The sequence below is a fragment of the Lates calcarifer genome, linkage group LG9, assembly GCF_001640805.2.
Source record: "Lates calcarifer isolate ASB-BC8 linkage group LG9, TLL_Latcal_v3, whole genome shotgun sequence".
Classification (NCBI taxonomy): domain Eukaryota; kingdom Metazoa; phylum Chordata; class Actinopteri; family Centropomidae; genus Lates; species Lates calcarifer.
The window spans coordinates 6,009,277-6,031,249 of NC_066841.1; the positions used below are offsets into that span (position 1 = coordinate 6,009,277).

At 40.8% G+C, this 21,973-nt stretch overlaps 1 protein-coding gene across 5 annotated transcripts in view; it reads right to left on the minus strand.

The window, feature by feature from the left end:
• The window catches only part of cntfr (ciliary neurotrophic factor receptor), a 207,802-nt gene that overhangs the window by 154,526 nt on the left and 31,303 nt on the right, over positions 1-21,973 (minus strand). For 4 of the 5 annotated variants that reach the window (XM_051072824.1, XM_018671773.2, XM_018671772.2 and 1 more), the window contains exon 2: positions 16,635-16,675. The exons of the other annotated variant lie outside the window; for it this stretch is intronic. The gene's annotated coding sequence lies outside the window, so the exon portion shown is untranslated. The remainder of the gene's footprint in view (positions 1-16,634; positions 16,676-21,973) is intronic. 5 annotated transcript variants of the gene reach the window in all.

The following is a 21,973-nucleotide window of genomic DNA, read 5'->3' on the forward strand; positions in this document are numbered from 1 at the left end:
GAATGGAGATTGGAGATTTGCGGCACACCTTTCATCTTCTGTGCATGTTCTGGCGGGTTAATATGCCACTACACTACTGTTCGACTGACACTCTGAATGCACCACCAGATGTTGTCTTTGTCATAATGTGTTTTTAATCACCATTCCTGAAGTCAGATGCCAGCAGGCAGTTTCCAATCCGATTTGCATCACTTGTTTCCCCTCATCTCTCCTTAACAGCTGAGAGGGCTGCAGGCATCAATCACTCTTAACTAGCCGCACTGTCAAACATTTCCTACACCAACTTCTGGGACCCCACACCCACTTACTGTACGTGCAACAGGACCAAGTGGGACTTGACACTGCCAGGATCTGATCTCCATGTTTACTATGTGGCACAAATCATTTAGCTTTCATCAAGATATACATTTCAAAATTTCATTCCAAAATCCTCACTCAGTAAGCTTTTGTTTTGGAAATAAATGGTTTTGGAAAGCACAAAATTTTCTGCCTGAGATTGCCTGAAAATGAGAAAAATGTCATAAGCACAACTATGGAATATCTTGTGTGTGCCAGTTATGTACGCATGATTTGCTGTGAATGGGTTAATTATACTTTGTGTACTTAAACAAAGCATTAATAAATGGTTAACCTTGTGGGGGGCAGCTTTTGTCCCCAGAGAAGAGGTGAGACTCCACAATATTGTGTTGTGTGAACAGATGACTGTCTTCAAAATGACTGGTTGAAGCGACTTTATGCAACTATTTTAGCTTAAAACAACTGCTTCAAAATCATTTTGACGTTAAACTGACTTGTAATAGGAACAATAGCGCCTCTTCATTCCCTCTCTGCGCCCCAAACGCCTGTTTTTGCATTATGTAAGTCAGACTGAGTGGGCACAATCTTCCACAAGAAGTGTGTAACACTTGCGTAAAGTGCAATGTTTTACTGCCCTATGTCACACGCAGAAGTAGCTAGCTCAATAATTCTCTCTTTCATTTATCAATCCCTTTGATTAATTGATAGGCTATGTTTTCTGTACATGAGATGTGGGCTGCTAGAGCTTCACTGCTTCCTTGCTTTAAGGACTCTGACTCAGATCCCTACAGAATTTAGTGCACCAACATCCTGCGCTTACCACTCATGGCTTCACATGCTGCTGCACAGCAAAAATTGCATGGTGTTCTTTTAACATGTAATGAACATAAGTATATACACTCACTTCACATACACTTTAATTTTTCTCCTTTGCAGATAGCATTATTTACCATTGGCTATCCTTGATCTATGTACACTATATATGAGTGTGAGTGTACATGCACACTCTATATTATATTTTGTTGTCTTAGAGTCTGTTACAGTAGACAATCTGTCTCTTTTTTCCTTCTTTCCTTTCATCTTTCAAACGTGACTACAGCACTTCAAAGAGCTGCTATGGTGCTTCAATACCACAAAGCCTGATTCATCAGACCGCTGAAAGTTCTTGGAAATATACAATCCTTGGAAAAAAATAAAAGTTTAGAATGCCAACATGATCCTTTCACCAAAGTGTATTGTGTTTTGGGGAGCCATCTTTCTCTTCAAGGTACACATAGCAAACCAAATTTCCAACTGTGTTCAGATGACTTCAGACAAACACCTTTGTCTGACACATGGAGAGGGAAAAATACAACACTTCGATACAGATAAACTAGACTGACTTACTTACTGTATTCTTATTCCATTTTATTACTTCCACGCCACACTTTAATTGGTAGCATCAACATGATGCCACCAATGTGTGTTGCCCTCAAGAGAATATAGTCTAGTACAAAAGCAGATGTTGTAACTGATAAACATATGGGAGAAATCCATAAGAAATTAGACCACTGAGAGAGCTTTACAGATGTCAACAACCTCCTAGGAAATTAAAATACCTCACACGCATAGCGTAAATCAACAAACCGATGATAGGTATCGTGAGGAGTCAATGGACAAAGAAGGAACTTGCCACTGTGCCTCTTCTCTAACCGCCTACTCAAGTTCACGTCCTCTACATCATTTGATACATTCTAGCCTAAAACCATTCAATGCAGTCTTTCATTTACTTTTCTTCCGCTCATTTCAATAACACTGACTGAAAAGATCGCAGCCAAACAGAACCTGCATGTTTGATGTGTTTCTTTTACAAGGACCCTTCTTTTGTTGAAAAAAAGATAATCTGTCCAACAACATCTATCAAAGGCCTTAGCTTTAGAACCTGTTTAATTTATTCTGCAGGTTTTTCTACAAAGTGAAAACTACAGCAAGAGTGTGTGTTTTTCTGAAACCATCAAGAGGATCTACTTAACCTTGACCAGACAAGCTTTGTGTAGGCCTGTTAACGATGCTTTATCTTTTGCTAATTACTGAGGATATTCATGACTCTTTTGTGGCTGAGATAAAGTAGCATGGGACTGCTGTATCGATTATGAATGAAACTTGAAAAATTATAAAGTGATTTTACTCCATTTTGGTTTCTAGAGGGAAGCTAGAGTTGGCTTTTAGCTTTGGTACACCTCTCATTTTGCAACTACTTGCTAGTCTTCACTCGATATACAAATATACTAATATGGGATCCATATGTTTTTGGAAAATGCAACACAGACTTTGCTAATACATGAAATGCCAACATGCTACCACCAGCAGCAGGCTGAATGCTCCCCTGAGAAAGATGCTTTCTACTTTCCTGTTCAGTGAAGGAGAGTCCTCAGGAAACACTTGAAGCCCAAACCAGTGCTCTTTAAAACTTGTCATCTTCCAAGAAGGCTCATTTCACTGTGTCAACCCTGTCTCTCTCTCTCTCTCCGTGTCATCTCTTCTCAGTGACGGCTTGAAAGGTTGAAACATGATATCCCCACTACCTTGTGTGTGCCACGCCACGCCCCCCCCCCCCCCCCCCTTTTTTTTTTTTTACTTTCCTCCTGTTCCTCTCTCATCCTCATCTCATTCCATCCTGCTGTGTGTGCCTTGATTCCTGGAATAACTCTATTACTAGAATAGTAAGCAGCAAATGAGATAACAAGAGCAAGCTAAGATGAACTACAGATACAGTGACTCCCTTTCACTTTTCAGTGCTCTGTGATCCTCATTACCTCCCACCCCTGACTACTCTCCTCTTCCTCTTTTCCCTTTTTTCTTCATTCCTTTTGGTCCTCCGCTCCTCTAATTTTTCACCCTCCTCTTTCTCTCCTCTCCTGCCCTCCCCTGCTCTCCTCTCTTCACTGGTCTCTTCAAAGGTAAGAGGCCGTCGGCACAACTTCAGTAGGAGAACCACACCACGATCAGACATGTCAGCACCTCCATCATACACACACACGTCAGCACTTTAAATAGACACACACACACGCAGACATACAGACTCACGTGCACATGTCAGCACCTTCAACACACGCACAGACACACACACACACGTCCCCATGTCATTAGGGAGGTCCACATGGCTCATATAAAAGCTTGTCCAGCAGGAAGGGAGTGGGGCACAGAGGAAGGAGGGAGGGAGGAAGCAAGGAGAAAGTGTCAGAGCAAAGAAAGAAGAGGGGAGGGAGAAGGTAAAGGAGGGAGGTGAAGAGGGAATTGCTGAAGCAGTGAGGAAGGGAGTGACAGAGATGAGGAGGGATGTACACAGAAGGTGAATTCTGAGGATTACCAGTCACCAGAGTGTTGCTTTGACCATCACTGAAGCTGCTGTCTGTGTGTGTGTGTGTGTGTGTGTGTGTGTGTGTGTGTGTGTGTGTGTGTGTGTGCTCTCACTAAATCACTTCCTCCTGCTCAGCTCTGTGCCTGCTTTTACTGGCACAGCTCCAACCCCTTTTAACATACAAACTACCTGTCATGGCTTTCCATCACTGCTCTCTGTAGTGCTTTCCTTCCTCCTTTCCTCCCTTCCCTCTGACTCTCCTACATTTTCTGCCATCCTTCCATCCTTTAGTCCACATGTCATCCCTTCATTTTTTTTATTTTTCCTCCTCACTACCTTCACTTGCTCATTTCTCATTTTCCTCAGATTTTCCCTCCTTGAGTCTTTTCAGCCCATTTTCATTTCCCCTTTTTTCATTCTTTCTATACTCCTCTTTCCTTTGTTGCTTCCTTTTCCCATTCCTACAGCTCCTTCTTCCTTTCCCCACATGCTGTCTTTCATGTCTATTTTTGTCGCTTTTTGCCCCCATCTTACTCTGCTTTTATTTTTTCTGTTTGGCAGATAGAGAGAATGGGAAGTAAAACATGTAAGTAATTTGAGAGAAAGACTAAGTGAAAAACAAGTGAAGGGAAAGAGAAAGAGGAGGGGTGAAAGATGTTTGGTAGATAGAATTAATAGATTTGGGACCAGAAATGCAGACAGGAGAGTGGGAGAAAGCAGGATTACCAGATACAAGTAGAGAAAGTGAGAGAAGTAGCAGAAATTGGGGGGTGGGGGGTGGTAGATCACAGGGAGACAAAAACTATATGTAGGAGAGTGAAGTCCAGATAGCACAAAGAGCAGAGAAAGCAAGGGGTTGAGGAAGGGGGGAAAAAAAGGCAGAGACAGTGTGGGATAGCAGCGAGAGAGAAAGGAGAAGAGAGGCTGAGAATGAGAGGAGTCTGTACTCAGATCAATGGATGGCCTGTCCTCTGCTGTGTCTGCATTTCCTCTGGCTCACACAATAAGGCCCTCTCACTACACCGTGGAGAGAGTGTGTGTGAGAGAGAGTGTATATACGTGTGCATGTTTGTGCATGTGTGCAAGGGAGAGAATGTCATTCAGAGTGAAAATGACCCCCTTGCACTCTGGTCATTCCTTAATATTGAGAGGTCACCGGTCGGTCTTCCGATGGAAATATCAATCTGTAGCCTCTCACAGGGCTCCATGGAAGTGAATCTAATCTGTACAGGGAGGCCTTTATCTCTGTGTGAATGTCCATAGGTTTTTATCTGCTAGATGTTTGTGTGAAAGTGTTTTGTCTGTGTGTTAGCCCTGTGATATTGACTACAGACTGTGCTTCCTTGCCTTTTACCTCCCTCCTTTGTGGGATAGGTTTTAGCTCTCACAGGACACTGAACGGGAATAACCGGATATGTAAAACAGATGGACGGATGATGGGATCATTATTTTCAAATTAATCAATTACTCATTTAGCTACAGGATGTCAAACATTGTGGAAAGTCCCCACAACGATTTCCCTGAGTCCAAGGGGATGTTTTCATATTACTTTAGTCTGACTAACAGTCCAAAATGCAAAGATAGAGAATCAACAACTGTGTTAATTGACTAACCATTTCAGTACTAATGGATAGATTGCTAAATGGATGGATGATGGATGCACAGATGGAGATGAGGGCTTCTACTTTTCAGAGACTGGCTGTAAGCACAATTGCAAGCACATACTTGTGGCAATTTGGATGATCTGATGAGCAACTGCAATCTCTGCACATTGTGACAAACACTGGAGGAGAGGATGGAGCAGGATGAATACATTCTTAGCGGGAGGAATGCAACATCAGCAGGTAGAATTCGGGTGGGCCTTAATAATGACACATCAGCACCTCTCATCCTCCTCTCTCCCATTTAACTGCTGTTTGACTTGTGAGTGTTGCTAACCCTCTGTTTACCATTTCAAATCTTGCAGTTGCTTTATATGCATTGTTTACATGCATAGTGCAATTAGTGGCATCCTGTTTCACGAATGCTCGACCCGACTTGACTGGTCACTCATCAAACCGCAGGGAAATTCGAGGGTCCTACAGGATTCTCACATGTGGTTGCGTCACAAGTATGTCATTTGTTTAGATTAGTGTAAATGTCAAAATTTACATGAGAGGAATTTGTCTTGTGTTTCAAATCACAGCTTGCATGTTGCAAATTTGGTGAGATAAGCCCCTGCAACACAATTCCAACAATTACAGGAAACAATCACAATTTTTTAGCTCCTTGTTCCACCAGTCTTTCATACTGCAGCAGTTAAGCAAACACTATGACTGCTGAGACAATTAGCAGCAAGTTAATTACCAACTAAATCCATTTGTCAAAAAAATGTCTATTCTCTGGTTCTTCTCAGATTTGAGGCCTTCCTGCTTTTATCTATTTTAAATCAATGTAAATTGAATGTATTTGGGTTTTAGTCTAGCTGGAAAACTGTGATGGGCATTTATCACTTCCCTTTTCTGGACAAAACACAAAATTCATGCAGATTTTTATAGAAAGTAGATATAACTATTAATGTCAGCACCATCATCAAGGTTTAAAAATGGATTTAAACACTGCTGTCAATGCAAGTCCTTAACTATTTTGGGTTATGTATTCTGAAAACACACAGGTTGTGTCAGTAAAAGGGTTTCAAAAGCAAAGTGAAAGGCTCAAAATAATAATATAGTATGCTTAGAGTATCACTGAATATTCAATAATATTAAATCCCCCAAATTAACCTTTCTGCTACCAATCAATTTTGTCACAATTTTATGCTGGATATCTCATAGCACAGAGCTTAAATTGAAATTTACTGCTCTGCCACTTTTTAACCTCAGTCAGGCCTTTAGCGATTGTACATGGTTTCAGTTTATTTCTGGAGACAAGTGATTTGCCCAGAGACAGACAGCAGACTGCTTGCAGGTTGCAAGGGCACAATAACACAAGGCCACAACTGTGCCTTAGACCTGTACAAGGGTATCAGCTCACAAGGGCGTCTGTGTGTGTGTGTGTGTGTGTGTGTGTGTGTGTGTGTGTGTGTGTGGGAAAGAGAAAGGGAGAGAGAGATAGGGTAAGACAGTGTGTGACGAGGCGTGTGCATGTGTGTCCTCCAGCAGCCATGATGCATTAGTGTAACCTGATCCCACTCCTCCCCTGTGAGCCCTAACCTTGAGACAGACAGAGAGATGCAGGTTGGAAAGCCATATTCAGTTATAAATGAGGCTGTTGGTCTTCATCACAGAATCTGTCTAATATTAGATCACCTATCCTGAGTAAGTGAGATTGTTAGGGATCCATTATGCTTACAGCTTAGTGTCAGGAGTCAATTTGTGAGAACATATTGTTTTTTGTGGTGGATTTTAGACTTGAGATTTAAAGACATTACCTAATTTTATGCTTGCTTTAATTCATCTTCTTTGTTAATAATTTCTTATAATAATAAACTTGTGCCAATATGATACCTGAGTTTCAGTATCAATATCAAAACAACACTTTGTGATACCTTTTTTAATAAACGTGTGAGTGTGTTTTTCTATGAATACATATTTTATAAATTTAACAAAAGCAGCCAAACTTCTCAAATGTTAAATGTTGTTAATGTTAAACAGTCCAATTAGGAATTACTTGACCAAGTGATAAGAAAACTAGATTATAAATGTGACCAGATATTTGATACCAGGTGTGGTTACTTAACAATTTTTGATACTTGAGTCAGGCCCAGCAAGACCTCAAACCTCAAACCCTTTTTGACTTTCCGACACAAATGTTCATCATATTATGTGTAAAATATCATCACATATACCCTTCTACTAATCCAGCTAAGCCGTTTCACTTTTAAGATTTGGGATGTCAACACACATCAATTGCCATTATGTATATCAATACCAGCATCATTTACAGTACGTGATAAGACACAAGAGACTACCACTGCAGGACAATTTAATGACTCGCCCCATATTAAGAATAATAGAGTATTTTCAAAATTTATCTTTGACTTTAATCTCCTGCACTGATTAACATCAGAAAATCATTAAGTGAAGCTCTGTATTAGAGCATAAAATCCTCCTTTTCCTGTCACGCTACAAACCAGATAAAGCATTAATGGGGAAGAGACATTTCATTACATCCTTTTGCTTCATTGTGAAAAACTGTGTTATGCCTCAGAGTCATTTCTTTCATTAAAGAACCTGGGTCATTATTGGCCCAAGTATAACGAAACTCACAATTGAAATTCTTCATCTTGAATACATTTAATAATAATGGGGTATTATTCCCCATCTTATTCCCCTACATTAAATAATACTATTCCCAGAGCCTATTAAGAAACTTAATCATCTGGGGCTGAAATACACTGCGGAGAGATAATTACAGTTGATGATATTCACAGATAATTCACAGATGATCACATGATTCTTTTCTTTTTCTTTTTCTTTCTCTTACTTTAGCTTTCTGCTGCTTCCTCTGCAGCTATCAGACTCACACTGCACTGCGATCTGTCTTAGTTAAGGATTTTAAAGAAGCGCACCGGCAACACGAACAAAAAAATGTGTCAGAAGAAGAAAGAGGAGAAGATGAAAAGAGGTGAAACGGGAATGAAAAAAAGACAAAAGGTATAAAAATAGACGTGTGGGAAGCAGAACAATAAATCATTTACATACATATGCAGGGTAAGGTCATCAGGGTTTAAATATTCATTATGGGTGTCAAGTCTAAGCTTTTAGATCTTGTGGGATGCAGTTTCGCTCCCCTCCTCATTTGATGTTTATGTTTGCTGAATTATGCATCAAAAATGAAAGTTATAAATACACTTAGTGTTTTTTTGTTGTTTCCATAAGCAGGAGCTCCTGTGTGGCAATGGCACTGCCTGAGTACAAGGATATAGTCCCAGCAGAGTCAATCTTTGTAAAAGTGCATGGACTCGGGTCACTGTGAGGCACAGTGGGAAGAAACATCCACTGAACAGCAGATACAGTACATTCATGCTGTGTTAGATACTGCACAAGAGGGAGAGACAGGAAATACAAAGAAGTGCTGGTTGACATTTATATCTGAGGCATTTAGCTGCCACATAATACAACGATGGCACTTTAACTGGATTTTGATGGACGCATCGTCCATTTTAGGGATCGAATCTGAGATCTTCCAGTAATAGACTGACTTTTCTCTTAGATTTAACATTCACATTCAAGGGGTTTAAACTCTTATTTGCATAGATCAGCAGGTAGAGGTTTATTGTCCTGCTCAAAGACACTTAAACTTGATTCAGAGATTACACTGGCTGTTTTGTGATGTTTTAGAATAATGGAGGTGACAATGGAAGTGTCATGTGGTCAAAATTGAAAATGTTTAATTTTAGGAAAGCAAAATAACTGCTGAAGTAAGGTAAGCGCTCAAGATTAAGGGATCAATAATGAGAAAAAATAAATTCAGATTAAGGCTGAATAGGAAAGGTTTGAAATATAACTTTTTCATTGTTTCACTTCGCTTACTATTGGCTACTTTAGTGTTGCAGTATGGTTGACAAGACTTATGAAATGTAATTGTCCAATGTCATGCAGTCCTCTCTGAAGATTAATGAATATCTACATGGTATTTTGTTTTGTCTTAACTTGATAATTAGTCATTTTCGAGGCTGTTGTCGATGTTTTTATTATGCTGTATTGCATACCTAAAACTTCAGCTTCCTCTGAATGGGCCAAAGTGTTAGCTTTGTTGCATTTTCACCTGTTACGACTTTGGCCATTTCCAGTCCTCTCACTGCAGCGCTGCACTTGCCCTTCTTCTCACCTCTTCTTTCATTTAGTACAGTTTTTCATCTGCATTATTCTTTTCCTCCCTGTACTTCCTGTCCCTTCTATCTCTTCATTTATCACTGGCCACATCTACTGTCCCTCCCCATCTCCATCTTCATCCATCTCTCTTACCTGCTACTTTTCCACTGCCCATTCATCTCTACCCACTCTTTTCCTGTGTCCCTCTCTTCCTTCCTTCTTCTCTTCCTCTTCACTCGTTTCTTTCTTTGTGTCTCTCTCTATTATTTTCTCCCTCTCCACTCTCTGATGGGTGTCCTGTTCCCTCTCTCTCTGGGAGTAGCAGACCTCCTGACGGCTTAGTATTGATCCTCCCATCTCTGTCTCTTGCTATCTCTCTCCCTTGCTATCGCGCTCTCTCTCTCTCTCTCTCTCTCTCTCTCTCGCTCTCTCTCACTCTCTCACGCACACACATGCACACACACATGCATTAGGGTGACAAGATAAAAGGGTTTGTATGCCCCAAGGCAAAGGCAGCTAAACATGAGACCAGAGGCTCTCAGCTTCTAGTATATGTATCAAGAACAGAACCATTTAACAAACCCAAGGCTGCTAACACACTCCCATATCTCTATCTGGAATTTTTTCTCAAAAATTACATTTCGATTTATTTACAACAAGCTTATTTTTATCAGCAAGGTTAAGCTCGGCATGAAATAACGTGAATCCCGTAGAACCACTGCAGTCAAAACATTCTTCGGCTGTTGCCTCAGAAAGCTGAAGGCAACCAGCACGCTCTAGTCTCCTTGAAGAGAAATTTCCGGATAATAATACTATTTATAATCTTCGCCTTGGGGGGGAATACTTGACTCTAACTGGAAGAAGTTCCTTGTTTTTCTGTAAAAGACTGTTCAAGCAAGCTGTCTTGAAGATTGCGTTTAGGGGCCAGTCTGTAATACATATGTAAACAAACAGAAAATGAGAAAAAGAGAAAGTTGAGACATAGGTCCCTATTTGATCAGTTGCATTTTTCCCCATTATGTTCGCTGGGAATGTAGCTCTGAAGGGCTTAAGTTGCAAACAGCCACTTCACTTTCTCCATATGTGGATGCTAGGCAAACGCAGTGTAGTAAGAATCACATTTTTCATTAAAATCACTGATGTGAGGCCAGGCCAATATCATTCAGCCACAGAGGCGTAAACAAACTCATGTGCACCATCTACAGGTAAGGAAAGTAATAACTGCTGCTTGTGCCACCTGCAGGTGATGAGTGTTACTACTAGATTTTTCTTTTATTTTCTTTTTCGAGGGCTCCAATTTTTGTTGTTTTGAAGTTTTATTTTAACTGTAAGTTAATTAACTGGTCATGATCATTTTTCATTTTTTTCTTTCTTTTTTTTTAATGTCACTCAGGTTGCTTTGAGAGTAAAAGAGGGTAGTTCTATCAAGACTGTATTAGTTCAAAGAGGAGATGGATGAAGGGTCCAAAAAAGAAACAAAGGAAAATAGTAATGTAGATAGACTACATTCTTTTGTGGTAAATATGCAAACTAAAAACTGTGTCTCTAAAGCTTATCTTGGGTCTCTGCCACAATGCTTAAACACAAGAACCGTCGCTACAATGCCAGCTCTACAAATAAAGGTAGATCTTTTTAGCTTCCACATGTACTGCTGTTGTCTTTTTTTGTCATAAAGCATCAAACACCTGCTACAGTGACCTGCATGCAGTTTATTAAAGATTTCACACTTACATCTTGCTGGCACTTAAGAGACAATGAGTGAAGTTGCAACCACAACAACCACAAAAAAGAAACAAATAAAATAAAATCAATATATAAAAGCAAAACGAATTCTGTGCTCATGTTACAATGCAACTGTCGCCTAAAATCAGTTTGCAAGCCTGTCTCTTTTTCCAGCTGGCATGCTCAGAATTTAGAGTATGATGCTTTTGTTCACAGTACCTTTCAGCAAAGTAACTGCATACATTTCAGATGGGAATACAACCCCTAACCGTGGCAGTGTTAGTGCCATGCCCCATCCGCTGGGCCCAAAAGCTAACAAGAGGTTGTGAGGAATCGATACCTGGCATGAAAAACGATGTGACTTTCAGCTGCTGTGGCCACATCAATCACTCTATTACCATTAGCTCATCTCTCGACATAAACTTGGACTTCTCTCTGCTGCCCCTCCCATCCCCTCTCCACTCCTATGTCACCGGTTTCCCTCTCCTCCTCCTCCTCCACCTCTCTCTCTCTCTCTCTCTCTCGCTCCCTCCCTCCCTCCCTCCCTGCCAGCTCAGCGGATGCCCCTTGTCACAGCTCCTATTTCAGCCTTCTGAAGTTTCCTAATTGATCGCAATTAGAGCCGCTACAGAGCAAAAAGGTGGGGGGGGGGCAGACAAACGGAGATAGGGAGAGAAAGCGTATATGCATGTGTATGCATGTGTGTGCGTATGACGGAGAGAGAGAGAGAGAGAGAGAGAGAGAGAGATTAAAATCAATGAGTCTGTTTTGAAAGTGGTTATATTAGCAACTGGACTACATTTGACCACAGCCTGCTGAGGTAATAACACAAGAGACATGGGGAGTGACAGGGAGACAGACAACGATAGACATAAAGAGACAGTGACTCACAGGAAGTTGAAAAAACAAAACAGACTACTGATGGGAGAGAATTAAGTGGCACTGAATGAAAGATATTACAACAGGGACTGGGAAAAGGGAACCTGTCCAACAATTCTGACATTAATAGTTAGCCGCTGTAGCTATAATGTGAAGGAAAATAAGAAAACTAGCCAGGACCTGAGTCAGGAATGGTGGTTAAAAAAAAAAAAAAAACTTGACTGGGACATCCGAACTTGGCATAGAGTGAAGTGCTTATGATTCTTGAGAGCAAGAAGGGGAAAAATCCCTGACAATAAGAGAAATATTAACAAGGATGGGAAGACACACACAGAGAAAACAGAGGTAGGGGATAAGTTGGGATAAAATCAGAAGAGGAAGACAGAGTGAGTTTTGTGAGAAATGTAGCAGCCAAGAGAGAGACAGAGAGCAAGGGATTTGTAATAGAGAGATAGAGAGGCAGAATGACAAAGGGGAAGAATAACAATGGTGCCAAAGCCTCTTCCATCCTCCTTGCAAACGTCCCTGATCCCTTTTTTTCTCTCATTTAAATTCCTCTCCATTGTCATTGCAATCCGGGCCTAACCCCCCACCGCCTGGAAAATACACACACACACACTCACAAACATGCATGGACATTCGAGTACACATGCATTGACCTCCAGCAGCAACCAGGGCCATCCTGGGGAGCCGGGCCCACACATCTTTGCTAATCCCTATCAATGGGCACACACATGTACACACTCACAATGTTTGCTGGAAAGATAGGCTCAAGTTTCCCCTGACTGCAGATGTCAACATGACCCTAGCCATGCTAACATGGGTGTGGAATAGCAAGCAGCTTGTCACCAAGCATTCAGTGTCCAGTCACCGACTCGAAACCGGGCAGGCTGGCGCAGCACTCGCTTGCTCATGCCTTGTCAACATGTACAGATGATAATAGCTAGCTTTAATTCTGCTCCTTGCCTTACCATCCCCCTGGTCAAAAGGGCTTACAACCGAAGTACCCTGGCTTGTCAGCAATGGGATCTTACAATGCAGACACACTACTCTTGGTAGCATTAGAATCCAATGTCTTCAGAACAGCAGCAGCAGCAGGGCTAGAAAATAACGTCTTGTCAGCACGGGCAGGACATGGCTGGGTTAATACAATTCCTTGGCTTATCATTCGCTTGTCAGCAATTCTAGGTCACAGAGATGGCAACTGGCGCTGATCTTAATATTGCCTTGTCAATGCGCATAGGCTACATTTGGACTGTCAACAAAGCCTGGAATCATGCAGGAGAGAGAGAGAAAGGGAATGAAATGATGCCTTGTCTGCAATGTCAGAACAACAGTGGTGTTGTAATATTCCTTGCCTTATCACTCCCATGTCAACAATGCTAGAACAGAGATGGTAACCGGTGATACTAATAGTGCTGCCTTGTCCTTAGTCTGGAGTCACAAGAGCAAAAATGTTCCTTTAGCCTCAAACATTATACGGTATTATCTTGTGTGTCAAATATATAAAGCAGAGATGGCCTTAAAGAAAACAAACACCTCTGATTGGAAGTTAATTACACAAAAGCTTGAGGTACTCAAAGCCCATTCCTCTAAATTTCTCATTAATTCCTAAAATAATTACATTTTGTTGTATTCCTATAATGATTTACTACACTGAAATGTTTCCACTTGTTTCCAGTCACTCTGAGATTAATATCTTAGCCACTGTATGATTTCTGGAGCCTCCCTCCTCTCATTCTTTTTCAAAGTGAGATATGTAAAAAGTGGAACATCACGTTCATTGATAACTAATGAACTGAGCTGCTGTGGGCAAAATGAGAGAATATTTAATATTCCAAAAAGGAACAAAAACACATCCTGATGCCTGACACAATGACTGAACTTAGAAATGCTCAGGTAATTTTGAATCCATTAGGGCAGTACAGGCTCTTGTTGGGAGTAAGACAGAGACAGTGCAGGTCCAGAATGACTGACGCAAACATGCATACACAAACAGAAAAGGAAAAAGAAATGTCATAACTGTAAAAAGTAAAACTCAATTTGAAAGTCAATTTGCATCAAACTGAATGTGCAAAATCAGGCATCGGTACAGGGCACACTGTGGACAAATCAATGTTGATCTGATCTAAAATAACCAAGTGTGTGTGTCTGTGTGTGTACTTTGAAAGAGGGAGAGAGGGAAAGAGACGGACTATGTGTGTGTGTAGAGGTGATTCTGGCGACAAGGCGACCCGGAGGGATCAAAACACACACTCTCACATTACTGACGACCCCACACACAGACACTCTCGCAGGCAGAAGATGCATGCGCTGATACGAGTGTAGATGACATGGCGGTGTCTACAAAGCAATTTGCTGACCTGCATGCCTATGAGAGCATTAGCAGTCTGAGAGAGAGAGAGAGCGAGAGAGAGAGAGAAAGAGAGAAAGAGAGAAGAGAGAGAGAGATTGACTGTCTCATGTACACCACTTCACAGAGGCTTTTTTGACTGCAGCATAGCTAAGAGGTTAAATCTATGTAGTTGCAGTTAGCCACTCTGGCCTCTACCATACAGTAAGAGTAGAGAAGGCAGCATGAGGTGACAGGTTTTGTTCATGCTGAATTCAGAGCTACAAAACTGTTTAGTATTGTGGCCAAGTTAAAAATACTGAATCAAATGCATTTAGTGGGAAAAATGTCAAGAAACCCAGCTCTTTTATGCAGAGCTCTTTGGAACTTTGCTGCCTCCCAACTGAGAACTAACTCAGTTTTAAAGTTCTGAAATATGGTTCCACCGGTGCCAGTTATGTTGTTACCCATGATGTCCTCTTCACGGACAGCTGAATTAAATAAATACATTTACTTAGCAATGTTTTCACAGTTGTATAATTAGAAGCCAACAGCTTCATAACAAATGTGAGAATAATGGATTATATATCATGATTGGAGCTATCCGACTTTAGTAATAATTTATTTCCAATTCCATTAACAGTCTTACCTGTGACAGACTGGCAGACCCTCTACTCTCCTGAGTCTCCCCTCTTTCCAATTCATTTAATGCGTCTGTTTTTGAATGTTTTTGAATCTCAGCTCTTTGTTTATCGTGATTATGCAACATGACATATGCCTTGCTGCAAGCCAAACGTCCCGATGGGGAGGAATAAATTCTTGAACTTGAACTCAGTTACGGTTAAGGCGAAAACAGAATCACGGGGTTATTACATTGCATTGCACCTGGTTGTCAGCAGTAGCCTGAAGTGTCTGCAGGCTCGTGTCCTCGGTTCAAATCCCTGGACCGGCGTGGGGGAAAATCTGGCCGGGGAAAGCGAATGAATAATACTTTTCCCTCTCTCATTGACTGCAGTCATACTCGCCTTAAGCAAGGCCCTTAACCCCCCAATTTCTCTGCTGCAGCTGCAGAGCGAGCAACAATTTGAATTTGCTCATTCTGTATGCAAACATCATCTGTCATTCATGTCTAAAAATAAATCTGTCAGGGTCTGCAGCAGATTTTTCTTTTTTAAGTTTTATACGAGTGACACTAAACTTTAGCTTCAGGTCTCTGTGAGTAAAAGTGTGTACACATACTATTAGTGTTCAAAGCATTGCGGCAGGCATGGACTCCCCTGTACGTAACCTTATAGTCCTGAGCTGTCAGTATGAATGCATGGCAGTGGCCTTCATGGAATCTGAATTTCTGTCTACGTGTGTGTCCACTCTGTCTGCGTATTTCCTGTCCAAGTGTGTGTACGTGCATGCCTGTGTTTGCCTGTGTGACCATGTGTAACGTCTGCATGCCCACATTTCTGAAAGTTTCCGTATCTGACCGTCAACACGTGTGTGTGTGTGTGTGTGTGTCGCTGGCATTTCTGGACAGAGGAACTCTATCCGCCTCCATGGAGTCCTTTCAACGCCCGCTGCCACACACGCACACACAAACACTCATCACACATCCTACTGCTGACACACGCATGTCACCACGGCAACCAGATACAGCCCGAGACATGCTACTGACAGAGAAGCAGAGACCACATGGGGATTGGACAGCTGCTGCGATCGCACTGTTGAATCCAGACGTATAAATTTTCCAACAATATCCTTGGAATCAAACACAACAACTAAAAGCAGTTCACTGGGAATCTTAGCACTGATTGAAGAGACCGCAGTTTTAGTCTCATATACAGTGCCTTGTTCTCACATATGTTAAACAGGTTCCTGGTATTTCTGGGGCTTTTCACACATGTGGCTCCCATTGTTGATCTGATTTCATACAGTGCGCTCAGCACTTAAAACTATCATCTTCAAAGTGTTGATAGGGAAATTTCATGTGACGGTAGAGCAAATTTACAAGATGATGCAGATTCACTGCTGATATAGTTGAGCGGGAAAACAACGAATGAGAGCATCACTTTTGTCTATTTATAAGGAGAATAAAATGAGTTTCACGGACCCCTGGTTCATGAAACTTATTCAGCACAAATAGCAAAAGCACCACATAAAGTCTAAATTTAACCAGATAAAAACTGAATAGGAGCAAAACTATTGAGTTTGGGTATGCTCAAGATACAGCAAAGACATATACAGTACATCCACAGGGAAAAAACAAAAAAGAACTTACCTTGGACAGGACGAAACGTCACTAAGATCCTCCTCTTCACCCTGTCAAAAACAACAGACTTATTAATCTGATTCTTCTTTTCAACAAAATGGAAAAGCAAAGATACTTAGAATGCCCCCAAAGGACTGTAAAATTGAATAAATTGCATTAATAGCTTTCATAAATTTTACTGGACTCCAAGCATGTAGAGTCTAATGTAAAATGGCAACATGCTGCGAAATATTTTCAATAAATTACAGTACTTGAATTTTGGAGGGAACAGCATGAATGTGTTCATAAAATCACAGGTGTTCAGTTCATCTACAGTTCTGCCCTTTCCCACTACTGTCCATCCTCTGAGCAATACTTAATTTAATGGTGTTCATTTAATGAGGCAGTATTTAAACAGTATGCAAACAGTCAAAATGTACATGTATCCAGCCCACAGGGAGTTCAGTGAAGTCTTATCTACTCTGTGCATTCATTCCCCCCCTTCCTCCGTCACTCCTTTCCATCTGGTTTCCATTCTCTCCACCTGCCCATCAGTCTGCAGCCAGGGACAGGTGAGCCTATTACACGCTTCTCACACTAGTCTGCTACACACACTCATAAGCACACACACACACACAAAACCACACTAGCTCCACTTCATGGTAACTTAGCGTGCCACGCACATCAGCCAAATCTGCTGCGCCGTAAAACGGCTGTTACCACAGCCACGTCACGCTCCTGATGAAGTGGTCTAGTGTCGAATATAAAAGCTGCAAGAAATGCCATTACTGGAGAATAGAAGAATATAGAACAGAATGCATATAACAGAATTAAATAGGTTGAGCCCTGAAATTGGACTTTTGAGCTTTGAAAGCCAAGAGTCAAATTTAACAAAAAACTGAAATATTAAATGTAATTGAGTCAACTTAACACCAAAGGGGAACTGAATCTTAATGGGACGGAATCAGAAAACAAAGGAGTTACATTTCAATCATTCTTACGGACTTAAAATGAGCTGAACTAAGTATGTAGGGGTTTCATTGTCGAACATCTTGTAAGGCAGCAACTGAACCAATGTGAGTGTGTGTACAGTCAAACAGAATTTACAGAAAAGATACTGTACAGATACTTGCTCTATACAGCATTACGTCTAAGTGACAGTAATTTATCTGTTCAGGGGTTTAGACGGTTGCTGATCAATACCGGTGAGTAAACATTTACTTCTCCACACTCTCCAGATTACAGATGTCACTCTAAGCACAAGCTTTCATGTCCCTCTTTCCTTCACAGTCCAATTTAACAGACAAGGGAACAGTCAGTCTCTCATTACTGCTGTGATAGGAAATAAGCATTTAAACAAACAAAAAAATAAATACACTGTAGTTTTTGAGGCTTAAGCACTGACAAAGATATATCTGCTTAACTGACTAAAACCTTCACATTATACATGAAACTTCACAGTATGATTTTGTCTCTCAAAATAAAAACAGAAACCATATTCAATGGTTATTTGTGACTGAACAACATTATACTAGATGTATTTGTAACAGTCTGCCGGCCTTCTGCTGTTGGAAGCCAAGGAGAAAACGATTATGTACTTGGCTTAAAAGGTGATGATCGGTGCACCAGCTGACAGCTCATCCCTACAGCATTACTGTAGGCAAGAGCATTAAAGCCAGAAAGGATCTAAATAGTGTTCCTTAATATAGATGAGAGGAAAACACGTTATGGCCTCGTAATTTAAATCCTGTTGTAATCACTGCAATCAATTGTAGTAATCCTGTTTTGGCCAGGATTCACTTCTGCACTTTGCAATATTGAAAACAAAACATGAATTGCATAGGGTAACTTTTTCAGCTATATTTTGCCTCCTCGCTTTATCCTATAGAAACTCAGTTGAATGGACAGAGTTTTCAGATATCATGTCCCCTTATATTTTCTACCACAGATGAATCTGACCTTAGTATCACAGTTAGGACATTTTGCTTGTTTTCTATTTTGTTGCTGTTTTTACGTAGAGTCAAGGCAGCCCATCTCAGTTTCTCTAGAGCCATCAGTGGCTGAAAGGCTATTTATTTATTTCCAGAGACACTGCCTGCCTGCCTGCCTGCCTGCTCAGCTGGAGGAGAAGGAGAGAGAGAGGGAGGGAGAGAGAGAGAGAAAAGTTGAAGGTGGGGGAGATTTGCTGATGCTGCCGTGCAGTAACATTGCCGAACGTGCTATCATGTGAAACATCACCTTTTAGACAAGTACACACTTTCTCTCCATCTCTCTCGCTCTCCCTCTTCTTGTTTGTTCCTCCTCTGTCTGCCCCCACAACCACCCCCCCACCCCCCCATCCATCTCAGTCTTCCTTGCTCTTTTTGTCTCTTTGCCTTGCTCTCTCTGTGCCTCTCCACAGACACACACCCTTAGTTTTCTCCCATTTTCTCCTTCTTCCAGACCTTGACACCAGCTGTACATTTCCAACTCAGCAGTTCTTGAACTCTCCAGATGACACAACGGGATTTCACACAAGCTGAGAACACACAAATAATAACGTCGCAAAACCAAAAAAAAGAAAAGAAAAAAAAACAACAACAACAAAATAACCCAAAACAAAACCAAGCAAATCAGCAAAAACAAATCCCACAGGCCCTTGTGCAGTTCCAGATAGGGAGCTTGACAGTATTAGCAGGCCGGGCTAAAATTATTTATGTGGAGAGTGAAAACATGATTATGTAAGAAAGAAAGAAAGACCAAAAGAGAATAAGAGGGAGAGCTAAATATACAGAAGCTACTACAGAGAGGTGGATTAAAATAGATGAGATGTGTATACGAACAGTGAGAGAAGACTCTTGGAGATAATTACACACTCAGCATGTGTCTTTTCAACACCAACATAACAGCAGATCACCCCAGTTCCGCAGCCACAGATATCCAAACTCTATACGTATCTCTAAAAAAATTTTCAATCACAGAACTATAGCACCACAGCGTGGGTGGGTTTTCACTTCAGTGGGCAGCTAAAGCCTGGTAAAATCTTACAACCATGGCTGTACATCCTGATTCAGGGGATGTACACAGACAAGACAAGAGCCCTGACAACAAAACATTTTGCTTGCAGTCAAGATTACATTAGTAAAATGTAATCTTTGGTTGCAACTCATGAGTTGGTCTCCATGGTCCCTCAGAAACCAAGACTAAGACAATTACTCAAATCATTTTGTCAAATGATTTGAAACATGTTTGTCTCAATGCCACCATTTTGATCTTTGAGCAACTAATGCTAAACAAGGCAACCTGGAGGGTGTTTAATTTGTACAAAGCAAAGGAAAACTGGGTTTTGTGACAAATACTGGATTACTTTTGTAACCGAAGTACATGTACTGGAAATAAATGCTAATTAGATTTCTTTTTTTCCTCAGTTTTAATTACTATATCCCAGTGTTTTTGTCATCAAGCTTAAGTGACAGAGAAGTGGCAGTTTGCCATGTCTACTGGCCATACATAAAGCACTTTACAAACAGATGTCTTCGCTGCATTGTGAGTTTATTGCAGGGATAAGGGATTACAGCAAAAAGGGGGGATTCACAGCAGCCACCAGCCAAAAGCTAGGATTGCAGTTATTCATTTGTCTGTTTCTGTTAGCCTGTCACTTCAGCACCAGTGAGCTTTTAGGAATGAGGTCAAATTGTATTCTTCACTTTCCTATAACATAATGTCACACATCATCTTTGACAAATTTCTTCCAGTTTTCATTTTACTTTTACCAGCACTGCCAGGACAAGCCATACTAGCCTATTGTTCTTACAGGGCCTTGTATGTCATGATTAAAGCTTAGTGACTTGAGTGATTTTTTTACTGATTTTTTACTTTTTTTTTTTTTTTGGATTTCTACAGAAAAGCACCTGCAGTAAGATTTCTTTGTCAAACATTCACACATTTAGCTTCACCTTGCACAAACAAAAGATAAAGATAGAGAATTAAAAGGTTACCCTTGCAGAGTTACTACCATAAATCAATGGGCTAAAAGGAGACCTAGGAGCCACTGAACTGCACATTGCACAAAATCCAATGTGAATCCAGCCAACAGTCCCCCAATTCTCCCCTTCTGCTCTGTTTCCCTGCCTGTTCTGTTGAAGCCAGGGCTATTATTAGCAAGCACAGGGATCAGGTTAAGAAGATGAAGGCTAAAAGAGCATGAAGAGACAGAGAATTTAACTATGGGCATAGTGAGGGGGGTAAAACCCACTGAAAGCAGGTTAACCTGCCAGTTTATTTGCAGAATGCATTCACAATAACCACATGAAACTAAATTAATTACATGCATCACAGCACAACATGAGTCTACTGGTAGAAAGGAAGTCTGGTGATGAAGATAATGCTAAATGTTTTAAAAGTTTTTGTTTGTCTCACTTCTGTCTTTAATCAGATAAAAGAGACTATTATGGTGCAGTAATGATGCTGACACCTAAAAAAGAACAAAGAGAACAAAGTAGAAAGATGCTAAAGGGAAGCAGGGAAAGGTGAGATGGGTATCAGGTAAATTCAAATAAAAGTGTCAGCAATCATGAAAAGTATAAGTAGCAAAGTAACTGCTGGAGACAGTAAGTACACGTATATCATCCTGACCCCATTTAATTGTTCAAGTGAATTGCCATCTACCTTGAAATAGCATCTAGATAAGGGCTGAACCCACATCTGTAACACAAAAGCAACTGAAGAGGCACACAGCCAGTCTGCTGTTTCAAATCCATAAATAAATAACGTCAAAAAAGACTGCTTTTTTTGAGCAATGGGAGAACATTCCAAATCCTGAACAAAATTTGAAAAAGAAAAGTGGCAACAAACACGAGAAAAATATAATAAAGGTGGAAAAAATAATGTAAAATGTAACTGTGAAAAAAACAACAACAACACGAAGACTGCTCAGTTAAGATGTCAGAGGTTAAGAGAGCAAACTGGAGGCAGAGAGTTCAGACTATAAGCCTCATAATCTGCTTCATAACTGTCATCTGACATCACTGCAGCAGATGCTTTATCTTGGATCCTGCTCTCTCTGTCTATTCTAATGCAATGGGTGGGGGTCTCTCTGTCATACTGTAATATAATGAAAACAGAGGAGAGGTCAGGGGGAGAGAGATACAGAGAGAGATGGTTTAGTACAGACATTTTCCACTATGTAAGAGTGGGGGGCTGAGAAGTATACTCAGCTATGATATGAATGGAGACAGGGACAGACCGGAGAGAAAAAGGGGTGTTTGGGTATGTATGTCACATATGTGTTTTTATGCAGCTAGCTGAGCAGTTTGTATACAGCTATTAAAAGTGACACTACTTAGTTTCTTATGTAAATGCACCATGAAGTGAATATATAACGTGTTGAT